General features: G+C 43.0%; 1 protein-coding gene and 1 long non-coding RNA gene across 2 annotated transcripts in view; one reads left to right on the plus strand and one right to left on the minus strand.

Moving 5' to 3' along the window:
- FAU (FAU ubiquitin like and ribosomal protein S30 fusion) overlaps positions 1–24503 on the minus strand; it is a 380300-nt gene that overhangs the window by 275900 nt on the left and 79897 nt on the right. The gene's annotated exons all lie outside the window — the stretch shown is intronic.
- Positions 1990–5522, plus strand: LOC138144824 (uncharacterized). Its single transcript, XR_011164031.1, has 2 exons — positions 1990–2327; positions 2568–5522. It is a non-coding gene; the product is annotated as an uncharacterized lncRNA (long non-coding RNA).

The following is a 24503-nucleotide window of genomic DNA, read 5'->3' on the forward strand; positions in this document are numbered from 1 at the left end:
GTCCTCCCACCCGGGCTGAATCACCCCAGCTGGCAAGGGGCGGTGGCCCTTTGGCTCCCGGCCCACCCTGGGCGCCATCGCTGAGCTGCTGCCTAGGACACTGCACGATCACTTGTGTTTACGGCTGGGCCAGCTTCCCCTCCAGTCACCAGGGCTCCTGGTTGTGTTGTCTGTCCTTGTCAGGAGGGCCTTGAGCAGTCACCCCACACGGCCCCTCCCCCTGCCAGCGTGGCCCAGCCCCGCTCCTTCTGCCAGAGCAGCAGTGCAGTGCCCAAGCAGCTTCCTGCAGCTGAGGAGAGAGGCCTTCCATGCATGCCTGGGACCCAGGCAGTCAGCACCTCGTATTCCAATGGCAAGATGGGGTAGATTGGGGGTCTTAGCCTTGGCCTGGCAGATTTCAGGGGGCCAGGGAACTTGGGGGGAAAGCCTCACATGGTTAATGTCACTCGTGCAATGAAACTCAGCATTTCCTCTGTTTAAAAACATCCGGGGGAGGGATCCTTTGGCGACCCCAGCTGCCAGCCTGTGGAGGGGGCAGGCTCCACAGGGCCTTTCTGCTTGTGTTTTAGGTTTGTCTGAGCCCAGGGCCATCGGGCTTAGTGCCAGGCGGAGCCGTGACTCAAGTTCCAGTCTTGTCTCTAGCCCCCAGGTGGCCTGGACACTGAAGACCTAGAATTAGGCCAGCAAACCTCCTGATGCAGGGGCCGGAGCCCTGGCTGGGGAGCTGCTGCCCCACGGCGCCTGGGGGACCACAAGGGTCCCCTCTCCGCTGTGACTCCTTTTTAAACTGAAGGAAGCGGCCGGCAGGGCCCCCCTCAGACACGTCCTGCTGGGTGACCCTGGCCAAGTCACTGCACTGCTTGCCTCGGTGTCCTCCCTAAGGGGATGACGACAGACCGGGGCACAGCCTACAGCAGGTGCCAGGCCCCGGCCCGGGGGCTTCCCCTCCAGGTGCTGCTCAAGGCTGCCTGAGGGGAGGCCTAGGCCAGGGTGACTGTCCCAAGTCTGGAGAGGGACGACGGCCGGGTTGTGGGTGGGCTTTAGAGGTTGGTTTGTATTTGGCCCTGGAAGTAACAGGGAGCCATGGCAGTTCACAGAGCAGGGGAGTGGCCTGGGGAGAGTCCCAGAGGACTGGCCGGGCTCCAGAGCCCTTCCCCCTCCCTGAGCCTCAGTTTCCCCCGCTGTACACGGGGGGAGGGGCGCGGTAGCCCCGCCCTCCTCAGTTTCACGCTCTGACCCCTGACCCACTTTTCTTTCTCTAACCAAAGCTCCACCCCGCCTCCAACCCCCACACTGCGGCCGTTGGGCTCTTTCTGCGCATGCGTGCTGGGCCTCCCGCCCCGGCCTCCGGGGAGCGGGAGGCGGCGCTGACGTCAATGGACAAATCACGAGGCTGCAGCAGCTGCTGCCGCCCCCGCCCGAAGTCATGCGCCTCTCTGCACACGGCCCCAGGATGACTGTGCATTCTTCCTCCCCACTCCTCCCCCGCCCTTCGCGAGGACACGGCGTCCTTCCGAAGTTATGCGACTCCTCCGCGTAGATCCGTCCGCCGGCCGCGCCCTGGGGAGTGCCGGACCTTCTTTCTCCCATTTGTTTTGGGAGCGGGGAAACTCGAGATAAAGTTGGGGTTTGGGGGATCCCCACAAAAACCGAGGTTCCCAGGGCTTGCCTAAAGATGTGAGACCCCCGCCTTAAAGATGTTCCTAGTAACCTTCCTTAAGTTTGCGTCTCCTATCAGAGAATTGCGAGGCTTCAAGGGTGCAGGGCGGTGGAGGGAGTACGGGGGCTCCCTTCACCCCGAACCTCGAGTTTTCCACTCTGAATTCGAAGGAGGAAGGGCGGGGGGGGGGGGCAGCTGGGTTGATGTGAGGCCAAGGGCGAAGGCCGGAGAGGAACTCTTTGGCGGCCGCGGAGGAATCGTCCCGACGAGAATCCAGGCCGTGCTCCGCAAGCTCCCTATAAATAGGCGCCCTTCGCGGCCCCGGCAGGCAGAGTGCAGGAGGGTTGTGAGTGTAGCGGGTGTATCAGAGCAGATAGGCGTTAGGGTGTCTGGGCCGGGGGGTCGGGATGGCTGCGGGAGAGACAGAAGGGGTCTGGGGGAGTCAGAGGCAGTTGATAAGCTCTCGGGATCTGAGTGAGTGCTGGAGGGACGAGACAAGAGAGGGTTGGGTGGAGAAAGCGGTGTGAGCTGAGGCTGCCGATTTGAAAGTTGTTGTAACAGTGAGGAAAAAGTAGGGTTGACGGGCCACGGCTGTCAAAATGCCCGGCAGAGGAAAGAGAAAGACAGCTTTCTAAGAGGGCACCCCCTGAGATGCTGGCTAAGAGAGGTGGGGGTGCCCTGGTTTGTATGGTGGGAGCAGGAAGCGGTGCTACGGGGGGCTGTATCATGGGCTGGGGCGAGATTCGATGTCCCCCAGCGGCCTAGTACTGGTCGTGTAGGCTGGGGCGGAGCAGATAGCCCTTTGTGGAAGGCTGTGAGGGAGAAAGGATGGTGGGCTGTTGGGGGAGGGGGGGGGGGGGGGCTCTGAACTCGAACGAGTCATACCAGCAGTGACTTTTTTTTCCAGGAAAAGCAAAGGGTTTGTGGACCATCCTGGGGGTGTGAGACTGGGAAAGCCCCAGGAGGTGCTGCTGAGCACAGATGTTGTGGAAAAGGACTTAGCTCCTGGAGGCTCAGGGTGGTATGTAACGTGTCGGCAACAACGGGCGCTCCAAGCCAGGGAGGGGCCCGGCCCGCAGCAGCCTGGGGCCCCCGGGGTCTAGGGACACCCCTTCGAAGTAGCGTTCTGAGGGCCCGTACTCCATGGTCTCGCTAGGTGGCGCTGCAGGGATTGAGGTGCTGGTCGATTACTGGTTGGGGGAGGGGCTGGAAAGTGACACGTTTTATTTTCCAGGTGGAAGGCTTCTCCGTGGGGAACCTTTCTTTCCTATAGGTTGAAAGCTAACTTCTTTGGGTGTGAAGTACCCTGTCTGCTCCCTCTACCTCTGCTTCTCCTTCCTTTATTTCACGAGGTTATCAGTCGATAAGTTCAGTTTTTAAATTCTTGTCTGGTTCTGGTGAGGCGTAAGTAAATAAGGGGAATGTCCCAAATCGCCCCGTTCCGTGTGGTGTCCGTTGGCTTTAGGTAGCTCAAAGTGAGCCCAACTGACTGGGCAGTGCTCCTTCCCCCGTGGGTGGGGCAGCATTCTGAGGTTGGAGACGCCCCACCCTACACCCCCTTAGGGGAATGAGGCTTCTTCAGGAAGCTGGGTGTTCTGATGGAATGGGTGGGGCTCCAGCAAATGAGAATCGATAATCTTGACTAGCAGATGGTTTGGGTTGGGTGAATCTTAAGCAAATTTCCCAGTGGGTTTTGCAGTGAAGTAAATGCCTTTTGGACCATGATTGATTATAGCGTTCATCTGGACGATCTGATGACACCATCAGAAATGGAGCAGTTTGCCCAATGTGAGTCCCTAGCAAGCAGTGCGGCAGGCAGAGAGCCGAAGGAGAAAGCTTGTTTCCTTGTCTTCAGAGCCATCGTAGTTGGTGCCTCCAGAGCCTTGTAAAGGAAGTTCATCAGCTTAATGTTTGCAGAGCCCCTTCGGGAAGTTCTGCAATTAAGGTTGCTGCTGGCCCTTTAAGTTTTCAGATGAGTGTGTTGATAATTCGACCACTTCAACAGAGCAACCTCAGGAAAAAATGCCTCCAGTTACACACATCCCTGTGTATGTTCTACGCCTGGGGTGCTTGGTGCCCTCTGCCATGTGGCTTAAGGCTAGCAGTCCTTCTGCTGACCTTTTTAAAAGTGGGGGGGGGTGTTCCTGTTCAGGTGCCATCTTCCAAATTTTGAGGCTTCTTCGCTTAAGTTAATTTCCAGTTTGGTGATGAGGAACTTCTTGCAGCGAGAAGACTGTAATACTTGGGCGATGCTACAGACTGTCCTAAAATCGGAACTGAGTTATGGACCCTGCCAGTGTGGCCCTGTCTAGAGTGGCTCATGAATGGTTTTGTGCTGATATAATTTCATAATTCGATGACTGTTTAAAGCTAAAGGGTACTGAAGGGAGCTCTAGGTAGAGCTGAATCCTCTATGAAAGGGGGTTTGGGCATTTAGACTTAAGAGAGGGACTTCAATTTAGGTTACATATGGAGTGTGGGATGGGGGGGGCAGTGTTGGTGGGTTAAGAAGTACAGTCTTAAGGTTGGATCTTGATAGAAGGGGAAGGGTGCAATTATCTCAGCCACCCTTTTAAGTAGTGTGTGCTGGTAGAGTCAGCTAAGTTGTACTTAAGATGCCAACTGCCTTGTGGGGAGTGGAAGACTGGGTGGGAAGGGGAAAGGGTGATAGTCTTCAGGGGGGAGAGCAAGCATCTAGGGTTGGGGGGGGGGGACTGAAGCCTTGGCTAAGGGGTGGTGGGGGGAGGAAGGGAGATGGCTGATTGGGGGTGGGGGCTGGTAGGGGAGTCCACAAATTGGGCCTGCTTTTGGAACCTGGAAAGGGAAATCTAAGTCTTTAGAAAACAAGAATTTAGCCTCTTATGGGTGTATGCCAGAAATTCTTTTGGGGTCTTACAGAGAAAGTTGCTTTGGGCTGCTGTGGCTTGCCATGTATTTAATGAGCCCAAGGATTTGTGAATTTAGGGAAATTAAAATTACTTAAAATGCAGCCCATTTTAAAGGGAAATTTGAGCTCTTTGGCAACAAGCATAGATGAATCTTGAGTATTTGCACTCTGAAAAGAATTGGAAACTAGAAAGTTGGCATTTAAAATCAATGGTTTGTAGGAAAGGAAGTTTCCAAGAAACAGGTGATTAATGTTCTCTCAAGGTTCTAAGTACTGTAAGAATGTTAATGATTGTGTGTTTATGAGCCAGCTACAAAGATGTGTATGTATAAAACTTGGGTCATTGTAAAGTATTAATAAAGTACTACCAGAACTTGTGCTGTGAACTTGGGGAACAAAGGAAAAAGTGTTGGCACTGACTTTGTAACAATGCATGAGACTGGGGACAAAACTTTGGGGAGTAAGATTGGACTTTTCTAAGGAATATGTGGGGAGGGGTTATCTTGTGGGTTTTGTAAATTTGGTATTTGCTTCAGTGGAGTTGGGTGTTTTTATTTTGGGTTGCTAGTACTTGTATACTTTGCATAGTTTCTAAGTAATTTGTGATCAGAAAATGAGATAAAGATAATCAAATGACTTCATGTTTCTTTGCCAAAACTGAACTCTAAAGGATTATTTATATGCTTGTTAGTGGCCCAAGGGGTAAGCCTGGAGAAGCCCATCTTTGGCTTTTCAAAGACTTGACAAGTCTACAAGTGGATTTCAGTCTTGGTTCGTGATACAAACAAAACTTAGATCAGAAAACTTGTTTACTGGTAATGTAGATAGTCTTAAAAATGTATGACACTATATGGGTGGTTCAAAAGTAAAGCATTCTTTTTTTAATCTTGGTATGAACTGGTGATAATGTCTTGTAAATGATTAACATTTTTCTCCCCTTGAGCAGCACAAATAAAAGTTTAAAAGTTTCAAGTTGCTATTGTATTTCTCATGTCTTTCCACCGGTATTCAAAGCAAGGGGAAACTTGTATTTATTCTCAACATCGTTGCTCAAACCAGTTGGGATGTGTAACTTGGCACTATTTTTCTAATACTAATAATAAGAGTGTGAAGTAAGATATACTGAATCGTATATAACCTGACCCTTGAATGGACTTGAAGTAAATTTACCTGGTAATTGTCTACTCATTGCTTGGTCCTTGTTACTCCCAAGTTATGTTTTGCCGATAAGGGTCTCAAACAGAATGTGCTTGACAAACTAAAGCCCTCCATTGTATTTCTGAAAACTAACAAGGGAAATACTTAAGTCACTGTCAATGCAAAAGCATTGCGGTCTAGAGTCCAGTTGGCTTTCTTGGTGAAGTGATGGGCGGGGATGTGTTACAAGTACTTGACTTGAATGTTCTCATGAGAGAATACATTGAAAGCAGAAAGTTCAATCCATCTTTGTTACTGGGGGCTGTAATGGGTTGCTCTTGATTTGGTCTGCTGGCCTACCTTTGCTTGTTTGTCTCCATGCCACTCAGGATGATGAACATGCCCATCTAGGGCCAGGGGTTGCTGAGATGTCCTGGGTACCAAGCTAACTGGTGGCAGGACTAAAATGTAACATTTGGGGAATTGAGTAATTGGAAAATCTGCCCTTACCCCAAACCACCTGGTTTGGTACCCCATCCTTTCAGAGACCATTTTGGACTCTGGGTCTTGTGGATCTGATGCCTGATGGGGGAGGAGGTCAGCACCTTAAGGCACAACAGTTGTCTTGAAGTCCTGACAACGATTGTGCCACTTAGGATGCTACCAATGGGAGTTGCAGTAGTTGGGCTCTTTGGCAAATGGGTACAGGTTGCTTAAAACTGAAGGTGAGAGTTATGTTCTGACTCTCCTCTGACTGACTTACCCACACAAAGGTAAAGATTGAATTTGAGTCGGGAGAACGAGCCTATGTTGGCATGGGGTAGGTAGGGGTCTCTGAGGTCAGAATTAGAACTAGTCTCGGCCATCGCCACTCCTCGGAGGAAGTTGATTCTCCAAAACGCAAGTAAGTGATCTCTCAATTCAGTTTTTTCCCTCCTCCATGCCAGACTGGACTTCTTGGGTGAGCCAATTCTTTTTTTTTTTTTTTAAGCAATAGGGGTTAAGTAACTTGCTCAAGGTTACACGGCCAGTTATTTCTGGGTGTGGTGCTGAGTATCTGAGCCCGGATTTGATCCAGGTCATCCCGACACTGGAGCCAGTGCTCTTACTCGCTGAGCCAGTGTGAGCCAATTCTTGTAGATGTTTTGTCCCTGGTTTCATTAATGTGATAACACTGATGCTGGATCCTCAGATTTACTGGAATTCTGAAAACTTTTTTACTTGAACAGGTGGGGAATTGTCAGAAGTCAACAGGCTCAGAACTGGGTGTGCCCTTTGGGGGGGGGGGCAGGGTGTGAGAATTAGAAATGGGACAATCTTTCAGTATTTTGGAAACTGGCAAAGTTGGGGGTTTAACAAAGGTTTGTGGCCTGCCTGAAATTCCTGGAGCCCTCCATAGCACTTCACATACTGAAGACACGTGGTGTCCTTTGGGTGGGAGTGCTCTGTAGCTCCTGGGGGGGGGGGGTGCATCCTGACTCTTCTGTTAACGGCCGGGCTCTCCTTGTACCTTCGCTGTTAAAACACTGTGTCCTGTTAAGTGCCACTCTGGCCAGCCTGGGGTGAAAGTGCCATGGAGACTTTTGTGTTGCTCTGTTTGGGGAAAAGTTTAAAATGAGCAGTGAAATACTTTGACTTGCTGAGAGCCAATTCAGAGGAGTTGTATAGACCCAGTCCAAGGAAGATTGGAACAGAGTAAAGGCTTGGGGTTGTTCTTGTCAGGCCTCGCCTTGGGCTTTGGCATAAGCCTGTGGTTTACTTCCTGCATGTGGCATGGTGTGGATGGCTGGTCCCCACGGGATAGGGGTGTCTTCCTCTTCCTGGTCACTGCAGCCTTGTCTTGGATATTTTGTATGCGGTCAAGGTCAGCACTGAGACTTTCTCTGACTTTCATGACTGATAAAAATGAATTTTGGGGTAGAGGAGACTAGTGAATTCCCTACATCCCACTTGAGGGTCCCTGCCATTGATGAGACAGTCTCAGGGTTAGTGCTGAGCAGGTCTGTTTCTGCCTCTGTGCACAGGAGCCAGAGGATTTTGGGCTGTGCCCCAGAGCCTTCCCCAGGCCACCCCTTCTAGGTGCTTAAGGTCTTGGCTGAGCAGAGAGGTTTCAGCTCTCGGTGCTCCAGGGCTTTCCCTCTCCTACTCTAGGGTCATGGCTCTATCTCTGCCTTAGCCTGGCACTTTGGCGCCAAAGATTCATCCTCCAACCAATCAGGTCCCTGAGGAAGGAACAGCTAAAATACCAAGTTAGTAGTCTGAGCACTTAACCTTTCCTCCACTTTTTGAAAACCGCTGTCTTTGCCGTCCTGTGGCTCTTGGCTAAGCTGGGAGTGAGGCCTTGCTACTTCTTGCTACCCCTCCAGAGGTAGACACCTCTCAGGGTGAGACAGACTTAGGTCCTCTGGCCCACAGGGAAGGCACTTCTGGTGTGACCTTACACAAGTCACCTTCCTTGTTTCCCTGCCTGAAAGGTTCTTGGCCCGGAATCCTTGCCCTTGGCCCACACCTCATGCCTGGGTCCATGATCATCTACCTTGAATCTTCCTTCATTTTCTCCCTACAGTTTCCTTCTTTAATCTGGCCTGCTGGCCTGTTTTGTGTTCTCATAGTCTCAAGAAACCTAATCCCCACCTACTTTCCCTGGGTCCGTGGCTTACCGTCCTTGGCTTGCTGGTGGCCACCTTGCTAGATGTAGTCTGGGGCATCTAGCCCTACCTGCCTGGATGTGAGTGTCTCCCCCCTTTATCAGCCTTTGTGCCTCTTGATGTAATGATTGTGAGCTATGTAAAGCAGGTGTTTTCTGATGATGAGATGAACTAGGTTCTTTTGGCATTTGAAGAAACCATGACGTTCTTTTCATTTTTTTCCAATTTATTTTCATTTCCCCACCCAGTGAGAAGGCAAAAGATAAAGCAGGAAGCCATGCAAGACCATCAGCCATACTGCAGTGTTTGCTGTTCATTGAGTGATCAGAGCCACTGGGCCTGTTACAGTTGGTGAAAGGGAGGTATTTCTGAGGGTTAGGAGGCACTTGTGTCAGTATGTGTGGTTTTGACCTAATCCTCCCTGGTGACAAAAACACTGATCTTGCCTTGGTGTCCGTCCCGGCCTTCTTGCTGGTCCAATGAAGAAACTTTTCTCCTGTTTGGGCTCTTCCTTTAGGTGGTAGCCAGTACAGGATGTCTGCTCGTTAACTGTCAGCATGCTGCCCAAATGCAGGCCTACACAGCTACCGAGGGCATCTGGTTACACAAGTTGCTTCTTCCTTGCCCAAAACCCTTCCTGGTTCCAACACCATGGCCTTGGCTTAGCTTGGGGAGAGACCTCTTCTGCTGGATGCAGCCTGGGATTGTAGCTATGACTTTCCTCTGCGTAACTGCCATCTTCCTACAGGCTTTTGTGATTTATAGTATTTGATAGCACAAGGAGGTCATTAACAGCCATATTTAGGCATAAGTAGTAACATAACATCTATGCTACACCCATGTTACTAGATAATGCCATGATGTTTCCAAGTAAACTTCACCCCCTCAGTCTTCCCTGGCAGCTTGGCAGACCTGGAAGTATTAGGATAAATGCTTGCAGGCTTCTCTGTGTGGCCCTTGGTCAGTGTGTCAAGTCTGTGTCATTTTGGGGCCAGTTCCCTCTCACCAGCTCATAACCACTGTCCCAGGCCCCTCCCTGCCCAGAAGCTCTTTCCCCATTGCCTCACTGTCTGTCCCAATCTCTGTGGAGTGAGTGGTGCCCCTTCCCAGCAATGGTGTCCAGCTGCATCCTGTGTACCTTCTCTTCCTTTCCTGCTCCTCTGATGATTAAGTGTTTTTTCCTTAGCCCTAATGACACTTTGTCCCAAAATGCTTAAGGATCCCCCTGTAACAGTTACTTGAGCGTACTATGCTGTGTCTAAAATATGTCTTCTGCCTCCCCCCTCCCCTCCGCCTCAGGCCCTAGATGAGGGCTGGTTCAGCCTGAACACTGAGGAAAGGAGCTTGGGAGCTGCCCTTCCATTCATGGCTAAGGCGGCTGCACAATGTCCAGCTCTGAGCTGGCTGCCAGCACTCCAAGGGCAGTCTCATCCTTTGACATTTAAGCCTTTCTGTCAATTTTGCTTTGGTTTTGTGGAGGCCACATTTATTTGAAATGTATATTGCAAGAGTTGTCTTTCCTTTTTATTATGGATCATTATGTTTTCTTGTACAAAATTATGCAAGCATTTCATTTCCTGTAATTTCTCTGTTGAATGGCTAAGAATTTTCCTAACTCAATGGGATTCAGTAATCCATTCTCTCCTCGTTTTTATTCATTAAAAAATACAGCCTGCCTTTGCAATGTATTGGGACATAGCTGGTGTGCTGTTTATGCTCCTTTTTGTGATGCACTTCTACTTGAAATTACTTAATGTGTTTATTGAAATTTTCTTCTTTCTGTCTAGTTAGATCCCTGCTTTGAGAAGGCTCCTTCCCTCTATAATTTTCTTTTTCCTTTGTTATCGCCAATTTTACTCAATTCAATGAGGTAGCTTGTAGATACAGAGACTTAGTACAAGGCAAAATCAGTGAACTGATTTCTGTATTTTATCTTCTTTATCACAACTGAAGCCAGCCCGCCCTATTCAGCGTATTTCTCCAAGTTGTTTCGTCTTTATGAACGCCCATAGACTCTCTGTGTTCTGTTGTAAATGGTATTTCTATTGGTTGCTCATTTTTGTAGGGTCCTCATAACCCTCCTGAGCGCTGGTACTGTTTCCCCCCTAGAGGTTTGCATTCTCTCCCTTCTGCTTTATTTTCATTTCCCATACTCTTATCCTTGTCAAGCTGTAGACTTAGGCAGCCTGCTCTGCCTCTGGTACCACTTGATTCATTCCATTATACTCAACTTGTTCCGCCATGGTCAGCCATGAGACATGAGCCTTTCTCATTGGCATCACTCTGATGAGTTTGAAGGTTTTAATGTTGGCACTGATTGTCATTTTAAAAATTACACGTTTATATCCTCTGCCCATTTTATCTTCTGGAAAACGAACATTATTCTTAGAAGTTCTTTATATTTTGGATGCCGGACTTTTATGAGAAAACCTATTAATAGGTCTCTGCTGTCTGTTTTAAATAGGTAAGGATTTCCCACCTGTATAGTGGTGATACAATGTTCCTTTATCTCCTAACTCTTTGTGAAACTTTAAAAATGATTTAGATCACTTATAGGGTTGCAGTTTATTTGGATATATGGTGCGAAGGCTGCCTAATCTGTTTTTCCATGTGCTACTATTGAGTTTTCCTGTCTGTTTAATAATGCATCGTTTCCTCAGTGCTTTGTGATGCTGGGTTTCCCTGAACAGTCACAATGTAAAGTTTCTACTTTTCCCACTTTAAAGTGACAAATCTGTTTCATTGACCTTATATATTTTGTGATCTAAATCTTTTTTCCTCTTAATTTGTTATACAAATTTCCTTTAACTCTAATAATAGCATTTATCAGGTTTGCAAAGTACTTTCCATGTAAGGAAACATGAGATAACATCACCCTAACCCAGGAGGTAGGTGCTATTGTTATATTTTGGGTAACCCCCCCCCATTCTGTTTACCTTTTACCCTTGAAACTGTATTTATACCAAAAAATTGTCATGTTATACAAATCCATTTTTTTTGTCTCCCCACATTTGCCTTATTTTAAATAGCTTATAATTTCCTACCTCTCTGAATTGTGTTAGAATATTCTATTAGTTTATAATTCTTTATGATGGTTTAAAAATATTTTGGTCACTTACACTTTTGTGATTTGTTGGAATATATATAGTAAGGTGCATCTAATCCCACTTGAGCACACGTGGCTATTGGCTCCCCTCTACTGGATAATGTGACCTTTCTTGGTGCTTTGTTGTTTTTAGGTCATCAAATGATGGGCCATTTAAACTTTTTTTAATTTTGGTTTGTTCCTTTCCTTTTTATATCTAGTACTGGTTAGGTTTCTTTACTATTCTGAGTCATTTTGAAGTTTACTTGCATAAATCTCCCTTTAGGCCTCCCTCTCCTTCCTATACACACTATAATACATTTACTGCTGTAAAATCCCGTGCAGTTTGTCCTCTCTGTAAAGTGTATGTGTTTGCCCAGGCATCTTTTTATTTTTTTGGAGGGGGGAAGATAGGACAACTGGGGTTAAGTGACTTGCCCAAGGTCACATGGCTAGTTTTGTGTGTGTGTGTTTTTTTTTTTTTTTAGTTAAGTGTCTGAGGCTGAATTTGAACTCAGGTCCTCCTGACTTCAGGGCCTGTGCTCTATTCACTATGCCACCTAGCCCCACCCCCCAAGCTTCTTTTTAATGTGGGGTAGAAAGGAAGAGAATACTGGGATTTCTCTTTGATATTGAAAGGTTTTACATGATTAGGAGTCCCTCTTTTTCTGACCTCCAGTGATCTGCAGCCTCATTTCTATCTCCCAAAGTGTGCCATGCTCTTCCACTTCCCCACCCAGCACCCCAGACCCTTGTGCTCCCCTTAGAATTCCTCCCCCCAACTCAAACACAATTCAAACCCTGTTCCCTCTTCCTTCTGCCCTCCCCGATCCTGCCACTCATGCACCTTTCTTGGGCCTCAAGTGGTAGCCTTGGTTTATAGGACTTTATGTACTGAGCATAAATATAAATAATAAATTTAGGATTTCTAGGATGTAAACATTGAAAAAAAATCATAAAAGTAAACTCACTTTTTTATGGTAAAGCAGCATTAATTGTTCCTGCTGATTGTACAGATATTTGTTTTCTGGTGTTTATAGTTTTCGTTAATTTTGACTGGTGCAAATATTCGTTCAGTTTTTTTAACTTTTGGAATCTGTATTTATCGTTTCCTTTAGAATGTTCCATTTCATTCACATAGTACAGCTTGTTTGGCCATTTCTTCATCCTTACACACTACGGTCCAGGACCTTGTGCCGGCCCTTCCTGTCCCTGTCATTTCCTTAGGGCCTGGCCTGGTACTGACTTCCCGAGCTTATGCCCACAGAGGCGGCCCAATGCACCAGGTCTTCCCATGGTTTCATGTAGTTAATGATTTTGTATTTTGAATCTGCATATTTCTCTTTGACCTTATAAGATCATTGGGGGAATGAATGTTACTCCTATGAATTCTTTATATTTGATACTTTTTTTTTGAGACTTATACAATCAAACCCATTTCTTTTATCTTCTGTAATTGCTTTATCAGCTGAATAGCTAAGGATTCCCTGCCTGTTTAATTGTGACAATTTTTAGAAGTAATCAGGTTAATTGGGAATTTGTGACCACAGTGGGGTTGGTGGGATGTGGGATATGGGATGGCAGCGCCTCCTCCAAGGGGCCTACTAGCTTTCACCGCCTAAGGTGACATCATGTGTTTCACTGGCCTTAGATCGACTCCTCACTGGTTGGATTTCACTGTTACTATTTCAGATTTTGAGATCAAGTTGTATACCCCCCCCCCCTTTTCCTCCTAACTTAGTTTCTTTTCTCCATGTGAATAATAATAATAGCCTCTCTAACTAGCCTGTCAGATTTTCAGAGAGCTTTACTTAGATTATTTCAATCAATTCTTACCATCCCCATTTCATGGCTGTGGAAACTGAGGCCTACAGGTTTAAATGACTTGCCATCTCTACCCACCCCAGCTGCCCTGGTCTCTGAAGTTACTGAGTTCACTGTGCTAAGAGAATACCATATAAAGTCAGCACTGTAAGTGGGGAGAGTCTGTAGTCTCATTCTCTTTAAACCAGCATTCTCCCTTCTGAATATTTGTATTTCTTTCCTGGTGTTCCTGCACATATAAATTTGGCCCATGTGAACATTCTTTTGAATCTGCATTAATACCATTCAGTGTCTTCCCATGGTTCTTTACAAAAAGTTTACCTAAACTTGTGATTCTGCAAACCCAGTGTGGGCTTGGGTGAATTGTGCATTCAGTTGTCATAAATGGCATTTTTCTTTTTTATTTGTTAGAGAATGATATTAAAAGAATGACTTTGGTGGTTTTATCTTAATCCTGTTTGTGCTGAAGTGACTATCTTGACACGGACATTTTGCCTCTTGACAGTATCAGCCCATGGATGGGATCTAGTCCTGGCTTTGATTTGCTCCCAGTCCTGGGACTGTCCACCCCAGATGCTCAGAATCCCATGGGCACCACATAACGACCCTCCCTCCCCCTTTGGAATACTTTGAAGGTCATATTTCCTTTATGTTTCTGAAGGGACCATATTCTCCAGAGTATTGCTGTGAGTGCTCTCTCTGTGTAGGATGAGATCGGGATCCATTTACAATCCTGAAATTCCGTGTATCTTTTCATTATGTGTATATGTACTTGTGAATTATATATATATATATATATATATATATATATATATCAGTTTTTATGATTATGTTAATATATATTTTGCTATGGAGGCAGCAAGACTCGCTGAATAAATATTGGTCACCATGTGTATTGTACTCTCTGTCCAATTTAATTATTTCCTTAAAACTATGGGAGAGTTGACTGAAGATCTAACATGTGTCTTAGGTGAATGCCCATGTATTTAATAGATTCTGTGGTCAATGGTCTTCCAATCAATGTTTTGTTGTTTGTAGTTAGGTATGCTATAGGAATGTTGACAGTGTGTGGGTCACCTGCTGTCCTGTTTTCACTAAAGCTGCTGAGGACTGTGTTTTGATTAGTTGCATTTTTTTCTCTTTGTGTTATGGCATTATTAGTGTATTGGTCCTCCCATCATGGTCATAGCTTATGTCAGAGCCTAGCTGTAATCTAATCTTTTCCGTATTTCCCCAAGTTGTCAATGCAAGGACCCATGAACAGGAAATACTCAATATCAGAACTGAACACAGATGACCATAGATGACCTAGCCTATGTCAATATTTATCATAAACCACCTCATATTTACCATACTTTCTCCTCTTAATGTTACTAGGAAGGAAAAGGAGAGTGAGTCCATTTACTGCACTCAGATTCCCTGTGTTGTTCTGTAGGGTGTGTGTGTGTGTGTGTGTGTGTGTGTGTGTGTGTGTGTGTGTGTGTACGTGTGTACGTACAGCCATCTCTTTAATATGGCCGTGGTTCAATACCTCCCTCCACCCCCTGTAATCTGGTACTACTCTACCTTTAGGCCCCCAGGATTTCAATATTTTTTTCCCCTTGATGCCTTGTGTCCATCCCCCAATGACAATGACTTCTCCCTAAGCCTCATGTAGCATCTGGTTTCTATCTGTCAAAAATTATATTTCAGATAAGGTACATTCTGCTTTCCCCATCCTTTCTTGCTGCCATCCCCAGCTACATATTTTGAAAACTTAGCCAGTAGTAGTAGTCAGTCAGTAGTAACCTTTCTTGGGCCTTCGATAGCAGCTCTGGATAAATGGGGTGTATAACAGACTGGAATATAAAGATAGAATGTAAAGATAGTAAAAAGACAAGTACAAAATCAAACTTGCCTGATTAATTGTGGTGGATTTTTGTCTTAGCATTGTTCCCTTTTGACCATTTGTGTGTTTTTTCTGGAGTTTATATAACTTTAGCCGGTGTTAATCTTCTTTTGGCTCTATGTATTTCGTGTCTTCCCATGTTTTATTTTCTTTCACATTTATAATTTCTTGTGACGCGCCAACATCACATCCCATTGGATGGGGTGCTTGGTTTGGCCATTCCCCAATGTCACATAGGATTTCTAGAGTTTTGCCCTTAGAATTGTTGCTGCTTCCCACATCTCATACACACTGAGGTCTTTCCCCCTGTTGTGTCCTAGGGCGTAACCTACTAGGGAAATACCAGGATTAAGGGACATAAGCATGGCAGTTGTTTACTATGAGACTATATTCCACCGACAAGATCATTCCAACCCGTGACTCCCCCAGCAGGTCTCAATGTGCCCATTTCGCCCCAGTTCAGCTGACATCAAATGTTGGCTCCGTGATCTTGTCCAATTGGCATTTCTTCCATTAGTTTGAATACTTTCATGCAGTTAATATACTTTGTATTTTTGTGGTTTGTATTTTGTATTTACTGCTTTGTATTTGTATCTTATTTTGTATTTATTTATTGTGCTTTGTATTTGTATTTTATTTTGTATTTATTTATTGTGCTTTGTATTTTGTGGTTTGTATTTGTATTTTGTATGTTTGTATTTACCCCCTCTCCACAAATCTGACAGGTAAACTATTCCTTGTTTTCCCAGGTTGCTTAGAGTATCAGCCTTTATACCTAGATCATGCACCCATTTAGACTTGATTTTGGTATATGGTGTTAGGGTAACGGTCTATGCCCAGTTTCTGCCATACTATATTCCAGTTTTCCCAGCAGTTTTTGTCAAATAGTGAGTTCTTATCCCCAAAACTGGGGTCTTTGGGTTTATCAAACAATTGATGACTATAGTCTTTGCTGAGTCTCATGTACCCAATCTATTCCATTGATCCACTACACTATTCCTCACTCAGTACCAAGTAGTTTTGATGACTGCTGCTTTATAATACAGATTAAAATCTGGTATAGCTAGTCCACCTTGCCTAGCATTTCTTTTCATTAATTCCCTTGATATTATGGACCTTTTGTTCTTCCAAATGAATTTTGTTACTATTTTTTCTAGCTCTATAAGGTAGTTTTTTGGTAAACTGATTGGTATGGCACTAAATATATAATTTAATTTAGGTAAAATTGTCATTTTTATTATGTTAGCTCAACCCAGCCATGAGCAATTGATGTCTTTCCAATTAGTTAGATCTGACTTTATTTGTGTGAAAAGTGTTTTGTTGTTGTGATCATATAGGTCCTGAGTTTGTTTTGGCAGGTAGATGCCCAAATATCTTATAATGTCTACAGTAACTTTAAATGGGTTTTCTCTTTCTATCTCTTGCTGTTGAATTTAATTAGAAATATACAGGAATGCCGAGGATTTATGTGGGTTTATTTTATATCCTGCAACTTTGCCAAATTTATTTATTGTCTCAAATAGTTTTTTACTTGATTCTCTAGGATTCTCTAAGTATATCAACATATCATCTGCAAAGAGTGATAGCTTGGTTTCTTCTTTGCCTAATTTGATTCCTTTGATTTCTTTTTCTTCTCTAATTGCTACTGCTAACATTTCTAGTACCAGATTGAATAAGAGGGGTGATAGTGGACATCCTTGTTTCATCCCTGATCTTATTGGAAATGCTTCTAGCTTCTCCCCATTACATATAATGCTTGCTGATGGCTTTAAATAGATGCTACCTATTATTTTAAGGAAGGCTCCATTTATTCTTATTCTTTCTAGTGTTTTTAATAGGAAAAGATGTTGTATTTTGTCAAAAGCCTTTTCTGCATCTATTGAGATAATCATGTGGTTTTTGCTAGTTTTATTGTTGATATGATCAATTATATACTGATGGTTTTCCTAATATTAAACCATCCTTGCATTCCTGGAATAAATCCTACCTGATCAAAGTGTATTATTCTTGTGATAAGTTGCAGTAGTCTTTTTGCTAATATTTTATTTAAAATTTTTGCATCTATATTCATGAGGGAGATTGGTCTATAATTTTCCTTCTCTGTTTTATCTCTTCCTGATTTAGGTATCAGTACCATATTTGTGTCATAAAAAGAATTTGGTAGGACTCCTTTACTAATTTTCCTGAATAGTTTGTAGAGTATTGGAATCAATTGTTCTTTAAATGTTTGATAGAATTCGCTAGTAAATCCATCTAGCCCTGGAGATTTTTTCCTAGGGAGTTCACTGATGACTTGTTCGATCTTTTTCTGAGATGAGGTTATTTAACTAATTTACTTCCTCTTTGGTTAATCTGGGCAATTTATATTTTTGTTAATATTCACCCATTTCCCTAAGATTGTTAAATTTATGTGCATACAACTGGGCAAAATAATTCCTAATTATTGTTTTAATTGGCCTTTTGGTATTTCAAGTGGGGGATTTTGTACTTCATGGTTGGCAATTTCAGAACACTAACAAAATTAAGCCAAAAAACAAGCAAAAAAACTCTTTTTCAACAGTAGATTTTTCTTCTCTTTAAACAGCAGTGACAATTCTCTTGGTGTGTTATTTTTATTTGCATTTATTCTTTCAGACTCCCTTTGGTTTCATGGCAGTATTCCGTGCTTCTTTTATTTTCTAATATTTGCTCTTTCTTATGGTCCAACACTCCCAGCCCATGTAGGTTATTGTGACTCATCCAGCCATTCCCCAATTGTTGAGGATTTTGTTCAGAGCTATCTCTTATGGCTTGAACTTTTGGTTTCCTGTCAATGTTTCTCTTAGGTGTTTAGTAGTTCATTGTATGACGCCATATTGCTTTGAAATGGTTATATCAGTTCATGGCTGCCGCAGCAACAGCACATACCCACTTCTCCCCAGCTCTGCCAACTTGGATGTTGTTTTTCAGTCTCTACCAATGTGGTTATGAAGTAGCTATGGAGTATCTCAATGGGTTTTGTTTGCATCTTTCCTCTTAATTTAAATTCACATAGTTACTACTATTAAACTGTTTTTTGTTTCATCCACTATCTGCATATTTTTAAACTTTTTATCTCACCCAGTGTTAAGCCAGGCTCTGTCTTCATTGGGAGGCCAAGCTTTATGGACTTAAATGCCCAGGAGAGGCTGTGTAACTCTGAGGGAGAGGATTGTTCTTGTATTGATTTCCTTTTGGTATTTAAAAAAGGCTTATTATGACCTCCTTGGATTTACTCCTTCAACATTCTCCCCAGGCCTCTTTCTGCCTGTAGAATTCTTCCCCCAAGTCCTGTCAAGCATAATTCCAATATGGCCTCCTTGTGGCCTTCCCCAGTCCCAGCATTTTATTCAGCACTGGCCTTTCTTGAGCCTCAAGTAGCAGCAATACTTGGTTTTTAGCTTTGCAGTATACTTAGAGGTTGGTAATTGTGGGATATAAACACATTCAAAAGAACTAAAAAACAACAAACCCAAGCTTTTATTTATGAGATATTTTTCTCTAAAAAACCATATTATTCATCCTCTCCCAAACATTGATGTATTTTCCCTCTAGTATTTGTAGTTTGTGTAATCACAACCAATATTAATATTTTTGTTCTACTTTAATATTTCACATCTTCCCACATTAAAAAATATTATGGTGCCACAATATTTCATCACATTCAGATGATCATGATTTGCTTAGGTATTTCCCAATTGTTGCATTCGTGAGTTTTGGGGCTTTGTTATAGATAATGCTGCTATATGTATCATGTACAACTGGGTCTATTGTTGCCTCGAAAGGCTAGCCCAGTAGTGGGGATCCCTGGGCTCAAAGGGCATCAGAAGTATGGTGGCTGTTCACATCTCTAATCATGTTGTATCGCATTAAGATCATACCAGTTCATGATTGCTCCCAACACTCACAAATGTGCCTGTTTTACTCCAGCTCAACCAGTATGGAATATTGCTGTTCACAATCTTTGTTAACAATTTGTGTTTTGTTACTTGGATGTTTCTATCCTTCGACCTTTGTCTTTAGTTATTCAGTCTTTATAAACCCATTATTTTGTCTCTTCTAACTGCTGCGTTTGCTAACTAGCGAAGAATTTCCTACCGGCATAACTGCATACAGCCTTCTATTGAGTCTTAATATTTTAGGGTGATAGTTTTAAAATAGATCACATGCGTTTGCAGCTCTTTGAGGCGGGTGGTATGTACGCCTGAGGCCATTTCCCCGTCTTCAGGTTGCTCCCCAGTGTTCCTGGCTAGAAATAATGGATGCCTTCCCCAGGCTTGCTGTGGGGTGCGCCATTCTCACTTCATTGTATGTATCCTTCCTCCACTTCAGGTGACTTACTCTGTTTGTTGATATTATCTGTTGCCTGGTTTTGATTCTTACTTTAGAATATATTTGGTTGTATAGAATATCTAGTTCTACAAACGCTCCTCCTCTCTCATAATTACCTTTCTCATTTGTTGTATAAATTTTGTTTGTTAAAAATCATACGAGCTAAGTTTGTACAGCACTTTCAGGTTTGCAAAGAGCTATACATAAGCTGTCTTATTTGTTTCCTACCGAAATCTCTGAAAGTAGGTGAGATTACCTGCATCTGGTAAAGAAGGAAAATAGTCTTAGATGTTAAGTGACTTGTTTTTGGCCCCATGGTTGCCTGGCATTATAATTGCCTGGGGCAGGATTTCTTCTTGGCTCCCAAGTGTGACTGACTGCTGCCCAGCAGGAATGGTTTGTGAAGGATCCTTATTGGTGCTGAGACCCCCTGTAATACTAAATTGGATGTAATGGGATGGTTGTGCTCACCCTGAAATGAACCACTCTATGATTGACTTTGTGTTTAATATATATTTGTAGTTGAAAACCCAAATATACTAGATGTGACCTGTCTTTGAAAATGGGATTTCTATGCATTTAAGCAAGAGGTATATATAAAACTTCGTGGGTTTTGCAGTTCTACCCTGTTTTTGCTGAGGCTACTTGCAGTCTAGATTAGTTTTTCATTTTGTGTTTTGAGAATGTGATGTATGTTATATATGGCCCCACATTAAAGTCTAAACAAAGCTTTGATTTGCCCCCGGCATTGGAATCTACAAACCATAGATGCTTAGAATTGTTGGAATTGAATCCCTTGGGATGACCACAAAGGCCCTTTAGGATAGTAAAATCCACTTACTGCTCCAAAATCCCATGTGTCCTTTCTGTAATGTAAGGATATACATATATATGCCTTTGTTTCTCTTTAATATGGCTCAAAGCCTTTTCTGTCTCCTCCCCCACACCCAATAATCTGGTGCCCTGTACAGCCTTAGCCAGACTGAACTACTGGGGGTCTCCCCTATACTGGCCTTTCAGCCTCTGAGATTTCCAACCTTTTTTCCCTTATGCTTTGTATGTATTCTGCCCCCACCTCCCATGTAACCCTCTTCTTCACAGCCCTCCCCCCCCCTCACAGTGCCCTTACCCTCCTGAGACTTGACGTTATACCTGCTACCACGATGTTGGATGTTACTCTCTTTATGTTTTGTGCAGCCTTTTGTATATAATTCAGTAATGTATTAAGTGATTGGCAATGTTAGAATATTAAAGACACAAAACCAAAGCCACAAAAAGTTTACAGAAACCCACCAGATTTCATTATCTGTGGTAGATTTTTATTCTCTTTGATGATAAGTAGTTTGGTTTTTTATTGGTGCTAAATGATGTTTAAGAGTAGCCTAGAGATGTTGATATAGCACCAAAGCAATGTATCATTTGGGGGAGTTTTGCATTTACTGCTGCACCCAGCCATCTGTATTTGTTTCCTTGTGCAATTTAGTCCTTTTTCTAAATTGTAATTATATATGGTGTGTGTGTGTATACTTATATATGTGTGTAGGTTGACGCCCAAATACTTTCTCCTGTGTGTTTTGTTAGAGAATTGTCCAGGAAAAAATCCTATACTCTGTTTTAATCACAAATCCTTCAGAAATGATTAATAGTCTGAATCCAAGCATTCCTATCTTAGAGAACATTTGTAACTATAGAACTCTTTATGGCAGAGGTGAAAGGCCATTTTGGGGTTTCCGTTCTATTCCATCTCCAACAGAACACCTGTTGCTTAAGATTTCTAAGATTCCTCAATTCCTTCTAGGACCTTTCTCAGAGACAAGGGGTAGCCTCTCTGTGATCAGTCTCCTACTCCCTTATGGATGAAAAACCACTGGACTGAGGTGGGCCTTGGGGTGCTGGGCTCAGAATGAGTGAGGCAGCCATGGTCCTAGCTCAGAAGCACTTTTTTTATTCTCAGTTTGATGTTCTCTGTTTATCCACATCCTTTTGTGAAGGGAAAAAGTCTATAGGAGTAATGTTATTTTAAAATATTTTTTTCATTGAAATGAAAAGGAGGTTTTAAAATGCGTATGCTTCCACAGACTATAAAAATGTTGATTATTTTTGTGTTCACCTGACATCCCATTTTTCTAAAACTCCTTATTGCTATGATGAGCATTTTTCTCCTGGTAAGAGGGTACAGTAAGCCCTTGGTTCTTACCCCATGGCCTTGACCCGTGATGGCAGCGACTGGATCTAATCTAAGTTACATCTCTAAGGATAGAGTTCTGCAAATAGTGGATGGTATGGTTAACTTTTTTGTTTTCTCAACTGAATCCCACATGGAAAAGGTGGTGCCCTCTGACAAAGTTTCCATGTTTCCTTTTGCTGTTTTACTTGGTGTGTTATGATGGTACTAACTACTCTTGGGTTCTGTGAACCTGGTGGTCATTTTAAGTGTTTTATTCCAGATTTTGTATATAAATCCATTAAGTTAATCATGTCTTAGAAGGGCAATACTCATGCTAATTAATATCATTGGATTGCATTTGTTAAATTAAAATATTCAACACCTTTGACAAAAATTGAATCCCACATGGAGACTATAGTCCCTCCTATAGAGACCCTACCTTGTAATATCAAGGAAATGGTATAACTCACTTGTCTGACGTGAACCCGTTCTTCCTAGCATTGCTCTGAGTACAAGAAGGAAGATTCATTTACTGCTGAAGATGCAGATGCCCTTTCTCTACATGGGGTGTGGTTCTGGGTCATATTAGTTCTCTTGAACCATGCTCACATACTTTCCCCTGCCCAGCTTAGAGCCCCAGCTGACAACCTTCCTCCTGAGATTTTGTACAGAATCGGAATGATTCCCATCTCCCATGTACTTTCGATGTGACTTTAGAAATGTTTTGTCTTCACAGCTTGTACTCCCTACCCCGTGGCTCTCCCACATTCTGCCTTCAGGAGGTAGTGACCTTTCTCAGGCCTCAAGTGGCAGCCCTTGGTTTCTAGCACTCTGATGTACTGGATGGTTGGTAATTTTAGAATTAAAAAAGAAAAACTAAATTTCAAAAACCCCAAGATTTATTCATGTTATATTTTTATTCACTTTAAGTAGTAATAACAATTGTGTCCTGAACGTTTATGTATCATTTCTGGTGTTTGCTTCTTAATTGTGGTCAATGTGACTATTCTTTTAGTCTCATATTTTCCTGTTTTTCCCATGGATTGTTTCTTATGAGTCAGTCCAGATATTAAGGCTGTTCAGACATTCTTCACTTGTTGGACTTGGGGATTTCTGGGTTTTTGCTGTTTTGAATAATCTTGTTCCTGCCAATATATTTGCTTGGAGCATAGTCCCAGTAGTGGAGTTTGAGGCCTTAGAGGTGCTGCAGCTCTTTATTGTATGGCACCATGTTGCATCAAGGAGATCACCAGTTTCTAACTGGCCCTGCAGAGGCACCTTGTGCCCGTTTGGCCACAGCTCTACCAGCATTGAATGTTGACTTTTGCAGTCTTGCCCAATTTGGTTGTGAGGCATTATGGCAGTTTTTCTAGTTTGCATTTATCTCATTTGTTTGAAGATTTCCACGTAGTTACTTGTATTTCTTTTAAGAGTTGCCTGAGTGTATCCTAACCATTTGGAAAATGAATATTACGTCTACATATAAAATTTTAACATTTTGAATGATGGGTTTTCTTTGTTCCCATGATATACCCCCTCCCCAGACCCATGTATTTGCCTTTTCCCTCTCAATCTTTTAAATTTTGTTGTACAATAGCTTTTTATTCTCATGTGATAAAATCTGTTTGTTTTGTTTCCTGTAATTGCTCTTCTCCATGAATAGTGTTCCCTTCACTCTTAATTCTTAGTGATTTTATATAACCATATTTATATTGCCTCTGCATTTGCAGTACATCTGGGTAGGTGATATGAAAGTTTATCTGAGCCCATTTTCCCACTTGAATAGAATTTTCTTCCTGTCTTTAGCTTTTGAATTTATCAAGTTGTGTATTGTGTATACATTTGCTTCTCTTTTGAGGTTACTGAATCTGGTTCATTGATCATTTTTGCCATATCTAGGGTTAGATAAATTTAGTTGTAGGTTTATGTTATGTTTGGAGTTATATAAATCCATCTCCCTTTTCCCTTTTCATATAAGTACCTTTTAAAATTTGTCACACAAATTGTATTTAATCCTACAAAATATTGTATTGACCCTGAGACATTATGTAACACCAAAATCAATGGAATAATTGAGGTAATTTTTATTATTATTTTTTAAGCAATCGTGGTTAAGTAACTTGCTCAAGGTTACACGGCCAGTTATTTCTGGGTGTAGTGCTAAGTATCTGAGCCCAGATTTGATCCCCCGGTCATCCCGACACTGGAGCCAGTGCTCTTACTTGCTATGCTACCTGGCCGCCCCAATTTTTATTATTTTAAGGTATTGGCTAAATATATCCATGCATATCCAATCTCTCCAGTTTCCATATTTCTCTAAAAATTATTTTATAATTGGCTTAATGTATGTCTAATGGGTTCACGTAGAGTCAGACATGACTGAACAGCAACAAAAACGTTTGTCTAGGTAGATGCCCAAGTGTTTACTGTTGTTGCAAGGTTATTTCTTTAATTCCGTGCGGTGCGGTTCAGGTTAGCAATGTGTCTAGCAACGCCAGCTGATTCTGCTTTCTTTTGCCAGACCTCACCAGGCAGCAGTAGCTTCGCCTAGGGTTAGTGCTTCACAACTCAGTACAGCATTTTTTAAATACTGTAGAAATTAAGGAACAAAAATAAAAGGAATCACAAGTTTACATTATGTAGATAAAATTTTTTTAACTTTAACAAAATAGCCCTTGATTTACATGACCCCACCCCCACCCCCGTTTTGAATTTTTCTTTCTTGAATGGTTTGCTGTTACTTACATAACTATATTGAGTGCAAATATGCACGTGTGTATGGATAGATCAATTTTTTTGGCTCTTCTTTCTTCATATTTTTCCTCCTTTGTTTTAGGTCACTACGTTTGGTGCAATT

Source organism: Petaurus breviceps, unplaced genomic scaffold (assembly GCF_028583685.1).
Source record: "Petaurus breviceps papuanus isolate PSGF00001 unplaced genomic scaffold, PetGlider_PUasm1.0 90721, whole genome shotgun sequence".
Classification (NCBI taxonomy): Eukaryota; Metazoa; Chordata; class Mammalia; order Diprotodontia; family Petauridae; genus Petaurus; species Petaurus breviceps.